Source organism: Jaculus jaculus, chromosome 16 (assembly GCF_020740685.1).
Source record: "Jaculus jaculus isolate mJacJac1 chromosome 16, mJacJac1.mat.Y.cur, whole genome shotgun sequence".
NCBI lineage: Eukaryota > Metazoa > Chordata > Mammalia > Rodentia > Dipodidae > Jaculus > Jaculus jaculus.
Genome location: NC_059117.1, coordinates 63,927,724 through 63,948,026, shown reverse-complemented (window position 1 = coordinate 63,948,026; position 20,303 = coordinate 63,927,724). Strand labels below are relative to the sequence as shown.

The 20,303-nt window shown below is 45.6% G+C and overlaps 1 protein-coding gene across 2 annotated transcripts in view; it reads right to left on the bottom strand.

Moving 5' to 3' along the window:
- Lrrc3b (leucine rich repeat containing 3B) overlaps window positions 1-5,978 on the bottom strand; it is a 96,743-nt gene extending 90,765 nt beyond the window's left edge. Inside the window, exon 1 of one of the 2 annotated variants that reach the window (XM_045135986.1) lies at window positions 5,866-5,978. The gene's annotated coding sequence lies outside the window, so the exon portion shown is untranslated. Of the gene's footprint in view, window positions 1-5,345; window positions 5,439-5,865 lie in introns of those variants that run through there. The other variant, XM_004661294.2, reaches the window with a different exon arrangement.
- Window positions 5,979-20,303: the final 14,325 nt, after the last annotated feature.

Sequence of the window (20,303 nt, the reverse complement as noted above, 5' to 3'; positions counted from 1 at the left end):
ATTGGGAGTGGTTCCTTTTTTATTTTTTAGTATTTATTCATCTACTCTGGAAGAAGGGACGATGAATTTGCCACTTTGGAGGAAAGCTACGGGCCCATGAGAAGATGGCAGGCTTCACGTTCATACAACATAGCCATTACACGTGTGGTGCCATGCTGCGCTAATTTGTTAAGCTTTTAAAAAGGAATGTCTCAGATAGAAAGCTGAGTCCTTGCTGTTTCCCAGCCATTTTTCAAACAATGTTCATTCATGATCTACAGATATAACCGACGCTATGCAGCATGTATCTGTCATGTAGATTACACAGGTCCAGATGAGAACTAAGGCATTAGATATTAATTCAAAATAGAATCCATGATGATAAAGCTTCTCAAATGTTCCTTGGTCTTTTATTTAACATTACAACATTTTCTTCAAACATTTCCCACAAAATTTTATTATTTGGTTTACTTTGTTATTAAAAATAGTCTAAATCAGATGTCCTAGTCCTAGATTATTTTTTTTAATTTTTGAGTATGCAATGTAAAATAAAAAGTATAGCTCACACTATATTACATAAGCATATGTATTCTGAATAAAGTTTCCAGTTTTCATATTCTCGTCTCGGAACATGTTGCTTCTTATTCTGAATGTCCACATGGTCACATTTATATGACTGACGATAAGAACATGCTTGGAGACTTCTGCCGGCAGAAGTGCCAGGTGGGCCTTTTGATAGGGTACAACCCCAGAGCCCTGAGGACCAGAAGAGGAGATGTAGGTCAGAGAGCACTCACTCCCCAACTCCCCCGAGAAACCTGAGAATGGCAAACTTGGATGTCTCCCACGTGGACTCTCCTTCCTGTCTTCCAGAACACAGACTGGTCCTTGGGATACTGCTACACTGAATTTCAAGGTTACTTTTCTTTCCTTAACTGCTATACTTTCACCAAACTTGTGTCCCCACCCCGAGACAGCTCCCCTCTGGGGATGATATGATTGTTGATGGTTTTCCCTAAAGAGTGTGGCAGGTGTGCAATTTTTTTCCTAGTTACATAAAAATAGGATTCATTTCTAATGAATTCTCTTGAAAGTGAATGCAGTCCCTTGAGACAAGGGGCTCTATGAGATGCAAAGCCACCAGGCTGACACAGGTGTCAGAAGGTGGGGGATGGGAGAAAAGGGAGGGGTAGTCACGGTACATGCTTGCTTTCTCCACTCATGTTCTTGTCACTGGGACCCCTTTTCAGCATTGACACAGACCTTCTGGTTTCCCCTCCACTTGTCATTGCCTAGGACCTCTGTTTTGGCCATGTCACCATTTGGGGATGGACATTCTATTTCTGGTGACATAAAGCCCCCAGTTTTCCCTATTCACTCGTAGCTCTTCCCATCTTGATGGGGACAGAAACACAGACCTTTCTCAGTCTCCAGCTGTTACTTTGTCTCCAAATGTGATGTCCTAGCACGATGGCCTCAGAGAAAATCCAGGTGATATTTCTAGAAACCTGTCTACCCCACAAGACTGCCTGGAGGTCTACAGAGTCCCTGGGTGGCTTGTGAAGTCTTTGGTGTGGAGAAGGAAGTGGCACAGAATTCTTTCTGCCCTTCCTGAGTGAGGACTATGCCCACCAGGGGCACAATGCTTTGGTTCAGAATTACATCACTATAAGTCTGTTTCAGAAATCCATGGGAACTCACAACAATTCATTTTGTTACATCAAAAAGATTCTCCCCCCCCCCATCTGTTGCATTTTCTCTATTTCTACAAATGCCTAGGAATAGGATAGGTCAGAGCTGCTCAACCTACTAGGACTTTGCAAACATGGCTGGGAATCCATTTAATCGTGTTTAGAATCATTAAAGGTTTGCACGGTTAGTTAACTTTTGTTGATTTGGAGGGTTATAAATATTCGACTGCAGTTTTTCTTTTCTTTTCCTAACAACAGCCACACTGGTGGTACCCTTCTTACTTCTGCTGGTCCTGCTGATTAGAAAACCCTTGTGGAAAAAAAAGCAAGATAGTCTTTTTAAAATAAAGTCCTTTTCCTTAATTATTTTTTAAGATGCTGAAAAACAGCAGAAGTGAATACAATCTAATTCTGCCTAGTTTAAGCCTAGTTTATCTGACCAAAGGTAAAAAGACTGCCATTCCCACATTACTTTTAATAAAAAGCACTGAGTAGAGAGGCCCGGGCACAGCACTGACTCTTCCTCACAATCCCAGTGTCTCTTATCTTCTCTTAGTGCTCAACCTCAGGAAGACACTTATTTGCAGAATACACTTGCTAGCCAAAATGAATCTGATTCTTGACCACAGAGCAAATCTCTGTTCACATCGGAACCCCTCGTTCCATTTCCCCTTTCATTTCAAAGGTGAGCATCTGCTTGCAGGTTCAGAAGAGAAGCCCAATACCAACAGCCTATTTTCTAGTGTGGCATCTGGTACTAACCTCCTATCCTGCCAAGGTGCCAAGACGCCCCTCACAGCCTGACTCAGGGGACTTGCAACATCAGTCCCCATACTCTAAGTGCAGGAACTCCCCAAGAAGGGGTGGCACTCCACCTTGTGCTCTTGGGGCATAACACAAAGGGTATGGGACCTTGTTCATGCTTCTGGATAGATGGAGTCTTTGGTACCAAATTGGCCTGGGAGTATTGGACCCACCCAGAATTCTCTGCCCAGTAGAAGAAACAGGCCACCATCTACTAGCAGGGTGACAATAAGCAAATCATTTCTCTATGGCTTGATGTTCTCACCTAGGCAATGATGTAAATAAGATAAAATAAAATGCAAACTTCACTCATCTTTCAAGTTTTGAGAGCAGCACAAGCACAGTCAGCATGGGGGAAGGAGAGGCCCCACTGCCCGCAGCACCAATGTTAAGAGGCACTGCTCACATTACCCCAGGCTCCCCAGAACAGCTCAGCCAGCTGCCCACACTACTTAGGCGAGGGCCTGTACCCCTTCCTCTTCTAGCCTGCTTCTGTGCAAAGGGAGACACAGAGTACAAATCCACGTGACAAGTTTCCAGAAACAGGCCTTGACCCCAGCACAGGGAGCAGCTGGGGTCTGGGGTCCTACCTCAGGTGTATCCAGGTAATCGGGGAGAAAAGCTGCTGTCACCAGCCAGGCCTGGCCTGTGAGGTGAGGTCTTCGTACCCTGGAGGGAAAATCCCGGTTCTTGCTCCTTGAGGGCTCTGGTTCCGGCCACCCAGAGGTAGGGAGCTAGCTAGCTAAGGCTGCCCCTGGATGGAAACGACTTCTTCCCTGGGCACTGAGAGCCCGTGTCTCCCCAGGAAGGATCTAACCACAACGCACAGAAAAGGAGCCACACCACTTCTGTTCCTTCAGCTGGCTGGCCCAGGACAGAGGAGGGGCCCCCAGGGGAACATAGCCAACACGTGTGAGGTGTGGACAGAAGACCCTAGTGCTGGAAAGAACCACACACTAGTGCATCCTCTAAATGCTTCCCACAGGGCTAGGTAAGAACCTGCGAAAGAACGAAGGCAAAGGCATGACCAGTGAGGGGTGTGCACCTCTTCTCGCAGCCCTGGCACCCCAATGGGTTCCCCACACCGGGAAAAGAGGGTTGGGGCTAAAGGGGGAGAGGTCTTTTCTTTCTTTGCAGTCCCAGAATAGGCCCCTCGCAGCAAACAAAAATGGTCTCGAACTTCAAAGAGCTGGGATGCATGGGAGGAAAGAGCCTGGCCTCTTGCACCCACCCTGAACAGCCAGGCGGTTCTAACTGGAGACTGCAAGGTGGGCAGACGGACCTCTGATCCCCTTGGGCCCCCAGAGTTGGGAAGCTGGGCCTCCCTGCACGCGAAGTGCTGAGCACACTCCCTCACTCCCCGGCCCAGCCCAGGGCTCCCCCAGTCCCTTTCTACCCAGGTGTGATTTGTCCAAGGAGAAGGTGGCTCCCACTGCAGGCTCCGCCCTGCGCTCTCCTCCCGCGTGCCAGCCGGCTGGGCGCTGGGGACCCCCCTGTCCCTCACCCATATTTCCTCTTAGGGATGGGCCTTGGAATCCTCTTCTCACCCGGGCTGTGGGGACATCCTTGATGCTCAAATATTGCAGGGAAGGTGGGCGTGGGTCTACCAACCGGGGCCAAGGTGATAAACTGTAATAGCAAGCGGGTGCCCGAGAGAGAGAGGAGAGGGGCTGGGGTGCTTTTGGAGCCAAGGGGAAACACATCCCTGGTCTGCAATCTGAATATTCAGTTGCTACCCAAGATGCCAACGCATATTCTAACGAGGTTTGTTTTTTTCCTGGGGAGGGAGCGTCCCTCACCCCCTCCGCCCCGCCCCACACACCCAGGCACCAGCCGCCAGCCTTCCCAAATGCCCAGGGCCCGGAATTCCAGGGATTCAACCCACCTCCGGGCCTCCAAGGTACCCAGCCTCTCCCCCGTGTATTTATCCACTCGGGCCAGCGCCCTCCGGACTTCAATCGCTCTTCTTCCTCCTTCTTCTTCTCAAGGACCGCTCGGGGTTGCCCCCACCCCAACATGAGCAGAACCTCTTAGTCCCCCTCACCCGTAGGCAGATGTCGCCCTCCCTTAGGTCTCGCATCCTTACCAGCGATATATATATATATATATATATATATATATATATATATATATATATATATATATATATATATATATACACACACACACACACACATATATATGTATGTATGTATGTATGTATTTTTCCTCCCAGAACCATTGACTTCACCCGCCAGATCAGCACTTGCAGTTCCCAGGGCGCACAACCAAAAGCCACTCCAAGGGTTTTATTGTAGACTTCGGGAAGGCGGAGGGTGGCGTGAGGGAGTCTCCGGACCCCTTCCGCTCCAGATGGAGCCCCCGGGTGGCCTCAGCCTTCACCCACCTCCACCTCGCCTTGGTTTCCCTCTCTGCCCCTCTCCCCAACGTCGGCAGGCAGGATGAGCACGGCTGGGTCCCAAAACCTTGCCACCGCCTTGGAGCGGGAGCTGCGGGGAGTGCAAAGTGGAAACCGGCTAGAGAAGCCAGCGAGGGAGATGGGCAGAGCGGGGGAAGGGCGCACGCGAGAACCGAACCTGCACCGCACGGGGCGAGCACCGCGCAGGGAGGGTCACAAAAGTTTGCAGACAGCCGCACGACACGCAGTCGAGGGTCGCGTGCCCCTGGCCAGGTGGAGTCTCCGCGAGGGTCTGTGCCTAAGGGACCGTGGGGCTGGGGGAGAGGGTGGGTGCGGGGTGGGCGGGCGGGTCTCAGAAGTGCGGTGACAGTTCTCCACTTCTCCGGGGGGCCGGCCTAGGCTGGGCAGCTGGAGACCGGAGCTGATCCCGCGCTCTCGGCGGCGAAGGAAAGCAACAGGCGTCTGCACCTTACCTTGCGCCAGTCCGGGGTTGGGATGTCGGCTCCATCCTCGTGGCGCAGGGAGGAGGCGGGCGGGCGGCGCGGCGGGCCCGGGGGAGGGCGGAGGGGGCGTGCGCTCGGCTCGGCTCGGCCCGGGCTGCAGTGGCCGGCCGGCCGCCACCTCCTCCCGCCGGCTGCCAACCAACCGGGCTGCCCACCCCGAGCCGGAGCCTGAGCCGCCCCGGGACGAGCGGCGGGCGGGCGGGCGGGCGGGCGGGCGGGCGCGGCGGCGTGACTGCGCGGTGGCCCCGGGGCGCAGGACGCAGGCGGTGCGTGGACGCGGCTGGCGTCTTCGCGCCGACACCGAGCCGAGCGGAGCCGAGCGAGGGTGCGGCCCCCGGGACGGCCGCGCGGGGCCCGACTGCGGCGGCTGCCGACCCTCGGCTGGCTCGCCTCTCCCGAGGAGGAGGAGGAGAAGGAGGAGGAGGAGGAGGAGGAGGACAACCAGGAGGAGGAGGAGACAAAGACGCCCGGGAGGCAAAAAGCCACTCACCCCGCTGCGGGCGGCTCAGCCACTGGAGGGGGACTCGCCTCCAAACCTGGGCTGGGGATGGAGGAGGAGGAGGAGGAGGAGGAGGGAGAGGAGGAGGGGCGAGGCTGCCGAAGAGTGGAGGAGCAGGAGGGAGTGAACGTGACCATCGGAACTCCGCCGGCGCCCTCCGAGATGGGGAGGGGTCCCGCGTGGGGAGGGGGAGGGGTGGAGCGAGGCTGCGGGAGAGGAGCCCAGGAGGTCGGAACCGAACCGCGGCTCCTTCCAGGCTCGCACCCACCCTGCACAACTCCAGACAGCTCGCGATGAGCCCATTTCTTCCTCCCTGTTCCCCTGACTACTGTCACCGGAGAGGTCCCGAGGTCCTCAACCCGTGGGGGAAAAAAGCAAGATACTTGAAATTCATTACACACATATTTGCCTGCTGGGTGCCAAGTACCCTGCTAGGAGCCTAACTGTGGAGGAGGATGGAGGAGACAGAGCCCCCCACGCCCACTCCAAGGCCCTATTGTCGCATCTCCATATGATATTGTAATTCTTCAACATGAGACGCAAGGTTTAGGCATTGTGTTGTGGTCCCCTAATCCCTGGTCCCCAGCCTCCAAAGTAGGAAGTACTAGGATTCAACTTGGGTGGGTTTGAACCTGCAGTAGAAATAGAGTATTCAGATAAAGAGGAGAGAGAGAATAAGGATGAATGAATGCTGGTTTCGGTGATGTTCTTGTTTCGTGATTTGAATTATTTAGCAGGCCTGCACCAGAAACCTGTTTAGGGCTGAGCAACTGCTTGCCGTCCCCCAGGCACAGCAAGTACCTTCTTTACAAAGCGCCTTTCCACTCCTTCCTTTTCTCCCACTCCAGGCCTAACGCAGCTTTCCGTTCTTTTCGCTGTAGTCGAGTTTCATTTACAGTGGTTGGTAGGACTGACACGTTGACACATTTCCATCATCTCCCGCAGCCGTGAGCCCCATCCTTTCCCGCTGCAACATGCTACGGTGGTTAGTGTCTGTTGAGTCCATGGGACAGAAGGGACGCTCATCGATTCGAAGGTCACCTTCTCCTTCAAAAGCAGTGGCTTCCTATGCCCCTAGAATGAAGGGTTCAACTGATGGAACCTTTAGGGGTTTGCCGAGGCGGACACGCAGGAGTATTCGGCTCTTTTGCTGGAAATACAAAGCTATTGCATTCATTATTTGTTTTTTTTTTAAATATTTAATTTATTATTGGAGGCAGTGTGAGAGAGAAAGTGTCAGAGAGAGAGAGAGAGAGAGAGAGTAAGAGAGAAAATATGGGTGTGCAAGGGCCTCTAGCTACAGCAAATAAACTCCAGACACATGTCTCCTTGGGTATCTGGCTTTACGTCGGTAATAGGGAATCAAACCTGGGTCCTTAGGCTTTGCAGGCAAGCGCCATAACTACTGAGCCATCTCTCCAGCTCCTCATTCATTGGTATTCCTACTTAATCTTTTCCCATTGACCATCTTCTTCTTCCCATGTGCTGAATTCCCAAATGCAAGAAAGCCCAGCCTTTGAGCCCCCTGCACAGAGCAGAAGTCAGGCCTTCAGTGGGGAGCTCCTACAGTAAACCCATTCCAGGTGCAAAGGGACCAGAAAACCTTCTATCATTTCATGGCCTGTGTCAAGTATGTGGGGAGCCTGCCACAGTTTCCCTCCTTTCCAGGGAGCCTTCCTTATTTTGGCTCCATTTTAGAGTGGGTTAAGGAGCAGTTCATTGCTGACTGGTAAAGAAATGTGCAGCTTCTGTTCTTTGTTTAATCCCATATGCTGTGAATTATGGGATTGACACCCCGAGCAGTCATGCACCACAAACAAGTCACACATTATAATAAGTGATTCTGAACATATCTTCTCTTCAAATCATCATGGGATTTGAAAAACAACGACTTGAAGTCTCATATTTTAAAAGTTTGCATTTTTTGAATGAGATTTTAGGGCCCTAAAACAGATACATGTGCCTAGCAAGTGTGTAATTTGATATAATTGTTCAGAAGAAGATGTGACATTTTTGCTGAAAGTATAAGATTCCTGCTTGACATTGTCCTAGTCCTAGTGGATGCACTTCTCACAGCTCCTTCTCTGGAAATAATTAGGGATGCTCAACAAGGTTGACCTGCAGGGTCACTCACTAGACTGGTATTTATTTATGTATTTAAGATAGAAACACACACACATGTGATATATATATATATATATATATATATATATATATATATATATATATATATACATATATATATATATGTATGTATGTATGTATATATGTATGTATGTATATATGGAGACAGAGGGGGGAGGGAGAAAGAAAGAAAGAAAGAAAGAAAGAAAGAAAGAAAGAAAGAAAGAAAGAAAGAAAGAGAGAATAGGTCTGCCAGACCCTCTAACCACTTCAAAGGAACTCCACATGCATGTACCTCCTTGTGTATCTAGCCTTATGTGGCTACTAGGGAATCTAACGGGTCCTTTGGCTTTGCCGGCAAGCACTTTAACCACTAAGCCATCTCTCTAGCCCTTGGCCTGTTGTTTAAAGAAGTGGAAAGAGAACAAAACCAACTCAGAGCTCTAACCTAGAGGAATAGTGAAATATTGTATTTCTATGCCATTAAATATTAGTACAACATTAAACTGTTGTAGGTGAATTTTGTCATGATGATTGTTATAATTTCTGTTAAAATTTTTACATGCACATGATGGTAACATAAAATAGTAAAAATTTAAGTTTGGGCTGAATAGGTCGGGTTTAAATCTGGTTATTTCTGTGTGCTGAATACATAATCTTGGAATGGATCTCCAACATCTCCACTGTATAATTAGATTGGTGGTGTTGTGCTTCAAAGGAAATAGTATACGGATAGCAAATAAAAAATAATAGTCCATAATACATAGTATATTTAATTAAATTTTGAAAAATATTTGTAACCATAGACACAGGTAGACTTGGTGGCTCTTAGCTCTAGTTGATTCATCAAGTCATCAACATGACATGCGGAGCGCTGGTGTCACCCATGCTATAAGGAGGATAAATGACAGGGCATGGAGTTTGTCACCTCTGGTGTAAACTTAGATTTGTTTTGTAACAACCTAGAGTCAGGTCCAACTCAGCAAAGTGCAGCTATTAATGTGAGGAGCTGATTGGTCGTTTCCTCTGCCTCATATTGACAGCCAATTAAGAGAGAGAGAGGGAGGGAGGGAGAGAGAGAAAAGAAGCTGTAGTAGCTATATTTTGAGTAACGAAGGAGAAAAGGAACCTAGCACCAAAGGGCCTTAAGTGACCTTCAATTCCACCACAGAGGCCCTTGTGCTTCACAGGGGGCTTTTTATAACAGTTGCCTACATACATTAGAAATGTTACAAAAACATAGATGGAAGTAGGATTTATTGATGTTTTCTGTTTCACTTTCTTCAGAAATAGAAATGTCTTATTTTATAGTCACTATGCTCCAGAAAAATTTGCATATAGTTCTGACCTGGAATAATATTGCCCCTTTGAAAGTGACTACAGACATGCAAATATAATCCTCTCAGTCAAGGAATGGAGCTTCTAAAACCCAGCCTGAAGCCCAGTTGTGCAAAAAATGAGAAGAATCAAGGTATAAAGATGTGACTACAACAGACACTTTGCCAGATGTGTTCCAGGTCAAAAACCACTCCAAAATTTGTTGGAGTAAAATACCAAATATTGCTTTTGTAGAATCTAGACTCTGGATAAGTCATTTTAGCCTCATTTAGGTCTCCAGGGAGCCCCCTATAGAGCACACTTCACACAGGGCTCCTTTTCAAGCCCAGCCAAGCAAAGCTGTGGTCCTAAGGCCACAGGAGCTGAGGGACAAAAGTCTTGGTTTCTCTCTGGTTGGCAACCCCATGGGTTCTCAGTCTTTGTCATTAACTGGTGGTTGGATTCACATGGAGAGGCCCAAATGCAATCTGACCTTCCCTTGATAATGAGTTTCTGGATGGTTCATTAATGCCAATGATACAAGTTTATCCAATCTTCATATAGTATTATAAATTTTAATCCAGAATGTCTCTGGAAGTGAACTTGAGAGCCATTTGATCATTTGAATGATATTGTCAAGTGAATCAAATTTTCTTTTATATATGGAGAAAGTTTTATGAAGAACTGGAGAATTAGTCAGTTAAAAGCATTAACAATTGTGTAAATTGTATGCGTGTGAAACATAAATTTTAATAACTCCATATAATGAAGGCTGAATTTCTTACCATGGTTTTCAAAGGCTTCTGCAATTTTGTTATCTCACTGGTCCTGTCCATAACATCCTCTGGCACTGCATCAGACAGTTATGTCCCTGTAACTTGCAACCCATATGCATGCATGGAGTGTGTTCTTGGTACATACTTATTGAAAAGATGAATAATTCAGCAGCCCTTGCCTTTCCAACTCAATCATTCTATCTCTAAGATGGCAGAGGTACTCGTGAGCTACTCCACGGGGGAGCTAATTAATGCTGTGGAAGTGGAAAATATTTTGAAGTTCCACAGTACTTCAGAGGCACTCATGAGCATTAATATGTGCAATAAAGACATTATTATTACTTTTTTTGACATATAAATGGTGAGTCATCCCCCTTTAATGTGTTTGTTTTGAATATATTTGACAAATTTACAGAAAGTAATGCATTGTTGGCTTGTTTCTGCTAATGAACACCTTGTATGGGCTGAAAGATATGGCATCTTCCAGCTCAATTGCTTGCTTATTCCTCCAGCTTTCACAGCTCTTATTAATACGTGCTCTCACAGCAAGGAGATCAGCCTTGGGGGTCTGTTGAATTGGGTGGTATGGATTCCCAGGGGATGCTACAAGTATTCTGGCTATATACTTACTATGACGGCACTACTGAATGGCATGATGTAAATCAGATCCCTGTTTGACTCTCTGGGAATGTTATGCAAGGTGCTTGGGAGAACTGAGTTGGCTCAAGACATGAACAATAGGCACCGTGAGCACATGTGTTATCAGCCAACTGCAGGGTGAGTCCTAAAGCTCTCACCCTGAGATAGTATCAGAGGCAGTGACGTCCTGGGAGGTGTGTGTCCCTGGCTTCTATCTGGAGACTCAGCCTTGGCTCTGTGTTCCTATAGCCTTTTATTCATCTTCTTGTTTCAATCAATTTACCTCTTTCTCTGCTTAAAGTAGTTCAAATTTGGCTTCTGTCACTAGAGACCAAAAGAATTCCCACTAATGCAATATCGAAGAACAATTTGAGAAATGCCTCCCAGAAAATGTCTGATTAAAGCTTGGTGAGAGTGCAATGCTTTGATATAAAACTTTCCTCTTTTGAAGTCAAAAGCTCAGTCAACATCATAAATTGAGTCTTGTTTTTCAAACAATAGAAAAGAGGTATTAGGGCTAGGAAAATGGCTCAGCAGTTAAAGGTGCATGCTTGCAAAGCCTACCAGTCAGGAATTACTACCCAGTACTTACATAAAACCAAATGTACAAAGCAGTTCATGCATCTGAAGTTCCTTTGCAGTGGCACAAGGCCCTGACATGGCAATACATTCTTCTCCATCTAATAAATAAATAAATAAAAATATTGCTGTAAGTAACTTTGCATTGCTGGAACAAAGCACTCAACCAAGAATAGCTGATAGGAGGGGGGGTAGTTTTGTAGGGGAAAATGTGGCATGAATAGACGTTAGACAGCACCTCTGGCTCAGCAGGTGGAAAACATCAGCAAGAGACTAAGCTGAAGGTAGGAGCTAATAAACCTCATGGTCAGCAACCCACCCCCCCCCCACCCATAGCACACACCTCCTACAGCAAGGCTCCATTTCCCAAGTTGCCATCAGCTGGAGGCCAAGAATCCAAAATACATGAATGTCTATGGGGATATCTGATTCAATCTGCCACAAATTACATGTTTGAAAATGAAGCCTTAAACATGAAAAACAGATATTGGCAGGTGAATTACCATAATGTACTCTTCTGGAAGACTGAGACAGGGATCTTCTGCCGTTATTCTCTGACAACTGGGATAGAATTCTGCACACAGTAGGAGCTTAATGGATTTGCATTTACCAAGTTAAGTATTCTATTGTTGTGCATTCTCTGACTCCCATTAGAAAGATGAAAAACTGCTTCTTGTGAACTTACATTATAAACCAGCTACACATTTTAGTTCTCCACAACGTGTGATCCCTCGTTTAGTACCAGAATCTTGTCAACATATTTTGATATAGGGTAGAATTCTGACCTTGGCCAAAAGCTGAAAAGAAGTAGGCTTGGACTGGTTATTTGTTTCATAAGTCGTTTCAGCTCTCAATGTCAGGGGTCAAATGAACACACTTTCTAGATGAAAGCGGAAATCAATGACCCTGTCCCCAGTACTTACTAGCCACATCTACTCAAGAGGTCCCATTCTCAGGATAGAACTCACTCTTCTTCACATTGTCTTCTCTTGAGGAGACTCCACGGCACCCTGGTCATTTGTAATTGCTGCTGAGGCTCCACAAAAGCCCCTGCTGTCACATTCTCAGCCACGTAGCTTCCAGCTATAAGCACCTACTGGGTGCCTGGTCCACTGAAGAACACACAGAAATGCCGGGCAAGGGGACTGATGGATAAGTAACCCACTGCTCCTCAACTGTATCACTCTGAACGTGCTCTCCACACCATCTCCTAAGGGTCTGTAGTGTGAATAAGCTCTCATTTTCCACAACACTAACCTGCTCAAAAATGAACTCTTTACTGAATTCTCTCCCATGCTTCACTTTTCTACCTCTGTCAGAACACCCCAAACTTCTTGAATCTACACCCTTATCCCAATACTGTGTTTCAGGGACAACCCAATTTAAGGTGTTTCCTTAGCCTGCTTACACCTGATCCCCAAAACAGAGGATCAAATTGAGTGATGGATGGGTTTAAAAAGAAGAAACTAATGTCTATGCTTTGCCCCCCACTGTTGAGGAAGTAGTCAGGGACCATATGGGTTCAGAGCACCCTCTGTAGTGTGCTGGGTTGACCTCCTTCAGAAAGTATTAATGATAAACACAAAGTCATTTTAAGACACAAACCCCAAATTATGTTATTCAATAAACTTTATAAGCACCAGAGTGGATAATTTTATCCTTATCAAAATTAGATCCACATGATTAAAAATAGTGAAAAGATAGAAATAACACAAATGTTCATCAGCAGAGGGAGAGAGAGAGAGAAAGAGAGGAGGTGGGAGAGAATATTCTATATCCATGCCATAGATATTGTTTGACCACACAAAGGAGTAAAGTTAACGGGCTATTTCAAAATAGCTGGACGAGAGGATTTTCAATGTTCCCTATACAAAGAAATATATACGTCTGAGATGGAAGGTTTGTGGTCACCCTGACTGCATTATTCCATATAGTAAAAAAGTATTGGATTGTCACACTATACCACATACGTATGTGTCAATTAAAAATAGAAATGCTCTTAAAAAGAAGTGAAGTACTGACACATGCTCCAGCATGGACAAACCTTGGAAACATGGTAAATGAAAGGAGCCACGTCCCAAAGACCACATATTATATGGCTCAATCATTGGAAACAAGCAAGGCAGGGAAATCTACAGAGACAGTTGAAGATTAGGGGTTTCATGGGACTTGAGAGGGGGACTCCTTCTAAAGCAGTAACAGTGCTCCAAAATGACTGGAGTAGCAGTTGTCCCTGTCTTGTGCTTATTCTAGTAGCTATACAAATGTATAGTATAGTATAGTAACACACACACACACACACACATATACATATGGTAAATATTATGTCATTAAAGCTAATGTGGTTCAATTCATATGATGTTAATGGTAATGGAAGCTGGGTGAACACCTGAGAATGCTGCAATGTCTTTGTAATCTCTCTCCCTCTCCCCAACCCTCTCTCCATCTTCTCTCACTAGACAGAGTCTAGGACCACCTCGGAGTCTGGGTCATCCCATTTCATCCTTAGATCTCCTTGCCTCTCCAGGTCTCCCTGTTGCTTTTCAGATGGGAGCTTTGACTTGGCAAGGTCTCGTCAGAGTTTCAGTCATGTATTAATACTCCCGTGGCTACTGTTTCATGGGTAGAATGACCTAGTTCTATTTGCGATGCTAGAGGTTTGCAAGGAAAGGAGTTTAAAAGCAGCAGAGTGACATGAACAATTGAAGCTGAACTTCATGTTTCTTCTGTACTCCACCTAACTGTTTCCATCTTCATTCGGGTCTCATGGAAATGCTACCATTGTTTCAGGCACAGGTGTGAGCTTGGCAGTGGCTGAGGCAGGCTCTCTCCTTCCTCCATCCCGGGGCGTGTCATGAAGCCAGCACAGTGTTTCTGCTAGCTGCATTGGAGTCAGTTCAGTGTCTAATTATAGGGTGGCCTCTTCTTTGGCACAGCAGTGCTCTCCATCCACTGTGGGTGTCAAGTAGTTTGACAAGGAGCCTCCGTCCACTCCACTTCACTGTAAGAAGACTGGGGTGTGAGGAGAAAGCTGTCTTCAGTGGCACCTGGGGGTTTAAATCTGTTCCTTAAAACTAAAGGACACAGGAAGCCAACAAGGAATCCATGTCACCCCAGGCATAAGTCTCCTCAGCAGTAAAAGGAGAGAATTGGATAGATTCATCTGCAAATCTCCTCAGGCTTGATGTTCTCCACACACAGACAGGTTCCTTAAGTTTGCTGAGAGAAGTTGCCAGATGCCAGCTGAGTTCTGATAGGTTGCTCACTAACATTGTCTCTCATCTGCACACAGCTCCTTGCTGGCACATCGTTCCCAGAAGAAGCTGTGCGTTGTGAGGTCGATTCCTCCAGGAAAGGAGCGCTGCGTACAGAAACAGGGTGTGATGGCAAGAGCCCCTCCAGCATACCCACACAGGTAAGATAAACCCACCCAAATCCCTCCCGGTGCCTGGAAGATGTGCGTTACATAAGTGCAATTTTACTTTCCGTGTTAATCTTTGCTGAGGTAATTGCCTTCCTTCTATTTTCAGTGTGTTGTTGGCAATGCTCATGGCCCACTGACAGTTGTTCAATAAAAATAGAGATCATATTCCAAGAGAAAAAAAATATTCACACGTGGCCAATATGCTGCCTCTTTGAGGCCCTGTTCTCACTTCTTCAAGCATTAAATGGGTAGAGGCACCTTTTCAGTTGGTCAAGGTGGAGATGGAGTTATGCAGAGCCAGTTATTGAGTAGGTCTGGCCCACACTCTGTTTCCAAGGGGCCCAGGAACAACTACAGCAAAGAGGAACCTTCTCAATGTGCAGGCAATGGAAATGCCTGTATTCTTGCCACACACCACCTCAGGACAAAGGCACCCTCCCCTTCCATCTTACTCCAAGTCGAACCAAGTGTCTTCACTAATGGTCTGTACCACCACGTCAGTCATCTGCCTCCCCTCCTCACAGCTGTCTTAATTCAGAACATTATCACTTCCCACTGGAACATTATCATTTCATTATCTTCCTAAGAGGCCTCAGTACCCCTGGCTCCTCCCTTACCGCCCCTTTCCATTCTCTGCATAGCAGCATTGAGCCTACAAAGTGACTGCGACAAGCCTTACTCAAAATTAATGATTCCATAGTTCATGATCAAATCTTGACTTCATTACACAACCAAGATTAATTACAATCCTGCCTGCCAATTTCATTAGTTTCATCCCCTTCTTTTCTTCCTTCTGCTGTGGTCCAGTCAAATTTACATACTCTTAGTTGTGCCTCTCAGTGGACTACGTTCTGGGTTGTCTATCTCACAGAGACAATTTCTCTATGTCTTCTAGGCTTATCTCACTGTTGTGGTTTGAACACAAAATTTCTTCAAGAGACTCATGTGTTTGTTTAATCACTTGGAGCCCCAGCTGGAGGAACTGCTTGGCTAGGTTGTAGAATCTTTCTGGAGGTGGAACCTTGCTGGAAGTAGTGGTCACTGGGGTAGATCTTGAGACTTGATAGCTCACTCCCACTTTCCATTCATTGTCTCCTGACTCTGGCTGCAATGTGACCAGTCAGCCTGCCTTTCTTTCCCTGCTGTGATAGAAGGTGTCCCCTTGAAACTGTGCCAAATAGCCCTTTTCTTTAAGATTCAAGCTGTCAGGTGTTTTGTCAACCCCTCTAGGAACCCTGTATACCTTCTGCTCCATCAATATATTCCCAATATTGCAATCCATAGATTAGCATTGTCATGGGGACCTCTAATGTGATTATCTGAAACCAAATCCATGTATGGAATCTCCATCTCCTTAGCACCAAACCACATAAGGGATATTCAATAAATACCCAAGGACGAGAATGAAAAGAACATTTATAATGTGCCTGATGAATATCACACTGTGTGCTTGTGATTTTCACTAAACCCCTCACATTAGGGGTGGAGGAAAAATGGGAAAGTGAATGGGGCATGCTGGAACTGAATAATAAATAAAAAGGAAAGTAATGAGAATAGTAACAAAAGGTACAAGAGGATGAACAGGCATGTTAATAATAAACGTTAAACACATTGAAACATCAATAAACTAGGAAGTTCTCTGGCCTTATGTAGGAACTAATTTAAAGATGACCTTGCTGATCTAGCATCTATCAGGTGGAATGACTTGGAAATGTAGATGTTACATAAAAAATCAAGAGAGTCTAGAAATCACTCTTTCTGTGCTGGGAGGACATTGAAAGGAACTCTTAAACCCACAGCTTTATACCTATAGAATTTAATCATGTGTTTTAGAAAATTATTTATATTTATGTATGAATATAATATATATGTATATATTTCTATCTTATTTTTTATTTGGAAGAGAGAGAGGAAGAGAGACAAAGAGAGGGAGAGAGAATGGGCATGCCAGAACCTCCAGTCATTGCAAATGAACACCAGACGCATGGGTCACCTTGTGCATCTAGCTTACCTGGATACTTGGGCATTGAACCTGTGTCCTTAGGTTTCATAGACAAGTGACTTAACCACTAATCCATCATGCCAGCTCCTTATTTATGCTTCTTAAACAGGTAGGACCTTGACTTTTTTTTTTTTTAAGAAAATATTTTTAGGGGCTGGAAAGATGGCTAAGTGATTAAGGTGCTTGCCTGCAAAGCCTAGCCACCCAGGTTCAATTCCCTAGTATCCACGTGAAGGCTGATGCACAAAGTAGTGCATGCATCTGGAGTTTGCAGTGGCTGTAGGACCTGGTGTGCCCATTCTCTCTGCCTCTCTTTTCTCTACTCTCTCTCTGCTTGCCAGCGAATAAATAAAAATTTTAAAATACTTTAAAATATTTTTATGTATTTAGAGAGGAGAGGGAGATTGAGAGTATGGGCATGTGAGGGCATCCTGAGGCTGCAAATGAAGGAGAGATGCAGCTCCACTTTGTACATCTGGCTTTACATGGGCACTGGAGAATTAAACCAGCTTGGCAGACTTTGCAAGCACGTTCTTTTAGCCTCTGAGCCATCTCCCCAGTCTGGCTTTGACTTTGAATGGGGCATGCTGGGACAGAAAGTGGGACAAGCAATAGGGGGAAATCAAGAGGAGTGAATATTTTATCTGGGAGAAAAGATAAAGGATCCTATTGTAGAGTTTGAACAAGGTGCATCTCCACTGTGTTTCAGGATAGATCTTTCTGGCTGTGCACTCGGAATATGTGGAAGGCATCAGTAGAGAGATGGCATAATGAGGCCACTTAGGACTCCACCTGTGATGGTTAACATTGATTGTCAACTTGACAGGATCTAGAATCGCGTGGGAAACAAGTCTCTGGGCAGGCCTTTGAGGGAGTTTCTGGATTGGGTTATCGAGGTGGTTCCGTGTAGGTTGCATCACTCCATTGGCTGGCCTCCTGGACTGCAACGATAGGAGAAACCGGCTGAATGCTCGCGCTCATATCTCTGCTTCCTAACAGCAGATACTATCTGCTCCGCTTCAGACACCATTGCTTCCCCACCAGCATGGACTGAACCCTTAACTGTGAGCAAATACAAACCTTGTCCAACTTAAGTTGTTCTTGTCAGGTAACTCGTCACAGAAACAAGAAAATAACTTGTTTACCATCACAGCACATCGGATGATAAACCTTATTGTTCAAATCAAGATAAGAACATGGGAGTATCAAAGCAAGGATCAATAGGGAAGATGGTCTGGTGGTAAGGGCAGTGGCCCATGCTGCATGGGTTCCACGTGTTAGGTTGAGGAAGCATTCCTTACTGTTCAATGCTTTTGTAGTCAACACAGTTCCACTGTTACAGACAATCAGTGACCATCCACGGTATTATTTTCCCCAACATTCTTTCCATAGAGCTCATGTCTTCTAAGTGTTGATCATCACGATTCTTATTTGTAGACAGAAAGGGAAGCTTGTTGGAAGGGTCTAGACAAGGCGTTTCTCCCTCTAAAAGGTTCACAAAAGGAGCAGCGTCTTCTTCTATCATGAGCTTTGCCTTGCCTGTGCGTGGTGATACCTGGAGTCAGCATAGCCATCTAAATGCAAAAGTGTGGAAGACAGAAGCCAGTATGTTGACGATGGAAGACCAGAAGGCAAGACGCAGATTGAACCCTTGGTTGTGTCATTTGTGAAAAAGCCCCGTAAACACTACAAGCATATTAAAATTTTTTTTTGCTTATTTTTATTTATTTATTTGAGAGTGACAAAGAGAGAGAGAGAAAGAGGCAGATAGACAGAGAGAATGGGTGCACCAGGGCCTCCAGCCACTGCAAATGAACTCCAGATACGTGTGCCCCCTTGTGCATCTGGCTAACATGGTTCCTGGGGAATCGAGCCTCGAACCAAGGTCCTCAGGCTTCACAGGCAAGCGCTTAACCGCTAAGCCATCTCTCCAGCCCACAACCATAATTTTATTGTACAAGGTAGCACAAAGATGTATTTTCAAAGTTCTTACTGCTCCAAGGGTAGTCAATGGGCTAAATGCATTGACATCAGCTGACACTTGCTTCAAATGCAGAATCATGAGTATTGTGCCATGATATTGAATCACAATTGACATTTTAGCCAGATCCCGGGCACGGGTTAAATACATTTCTAATTGTATATCCTGATGCTTACAACCACAAGCATCCTAATTCATGCTGTATGAACCACTCCTTTCATAAGTAGACATTATTTTATTTTATTATTCTATTATTGACTTTGACTTTACTTTGTTAATCTATAGACACTATTTTGTTATTCTTTTGTATTTGGCATCCTGTTCTATCATAAAATGCTCTTTATTTTGTCATGTACAATGCAATATAGAAACTGCAGTTGCAACTAACTATGGATGGCTAGCTTATTGTTCTAAGGGAAGGCAATATCACCTGGCCCTTTCTACATTCCCCTTATTACTTAACATTAAGCTCTATGAAAACTAAAATAGTTACTGAGTGAAATTTTTAAAAAATGACCTTTTTGTTTTTTTGCCTCTCTGAACATTTAGAACTCCTAGTAGCTAGGCAGAAAACATTCTAAAGTGCACTGGTGACCAGCTGCCCTGGGCTGAGGATGGATTCTGCCTCCCAGGAAGAGCTCTTCAGTGCCAATGTGTTTGATGAATCCTAAGCCTTCCTTACAGTGACCTGTATTATTGCTGTCTTCAGATGACCTAATTGCTTTATTGTTACTAGAATCGCAAGGTTTATCTCAAGGTTATATTGGTCAAGGCCACATGGTCCAGCCCTCTTGGGGCTGCTCTGCACACATAAATGCTTAATTAAAAGTAATTAATGCTATGGATCAATCCACAATTTGATATCAAGCATTGATTGCTGATTAAAACCAGCAAGGAAATCCTTGGTCGCCTAGAATTCAGAAAGAGCTTAGAATGGCAGGCCCAGCCTGGCTGGCTCTACCTTCTTCAAAAGGCTCTGGCCATAGCCAAGCTTCAAGAGCTAGGTTGTTAGGATAAATACAGACATCAATTTAACTTTGTCATTTATTAAAAAGCATCTATAAATTTAATAAAGTAGAAGGCCTGCATACAATGTAGGTCATCCAAACAGGGGACACAAATGCGTGTACACACACACACACACACACACACACACACACACAAAGAGAGAGAGAGAGAGAGAGAGAGAGACAGAGAGAGAGAGAGAGAGAGAGAGAGAGAGAGAATAGCTTTAGCGACCTCATAGCAAATGCACAAGGACATAAAATTTTCCTTTCCTTTCTATTTACCCATCATTTTATAAGTGCACCTTACAGTTCGCCTGTGTCTGTGTGCTGGCTGCTCACTGGTATCTGCCAAGGCGCACACATGGTTAGTGCGAGGAGACCCCACCCTGAGCGGAAGTGCATCAGGCTTGGTCTGAACTCCATTCTGATGGAATGAGGAGGCAGACTTTCACATATGGACCAGCTGATGAGTGAGTAGTCCTCAGCTCCACATTCTGAAGTAGGTAGGAAAAATCATGGAAGTATTTAAATGAAGTAACTTCAAAAAACTTTTGTGGGAATTATGATGATTGAGGAAAGA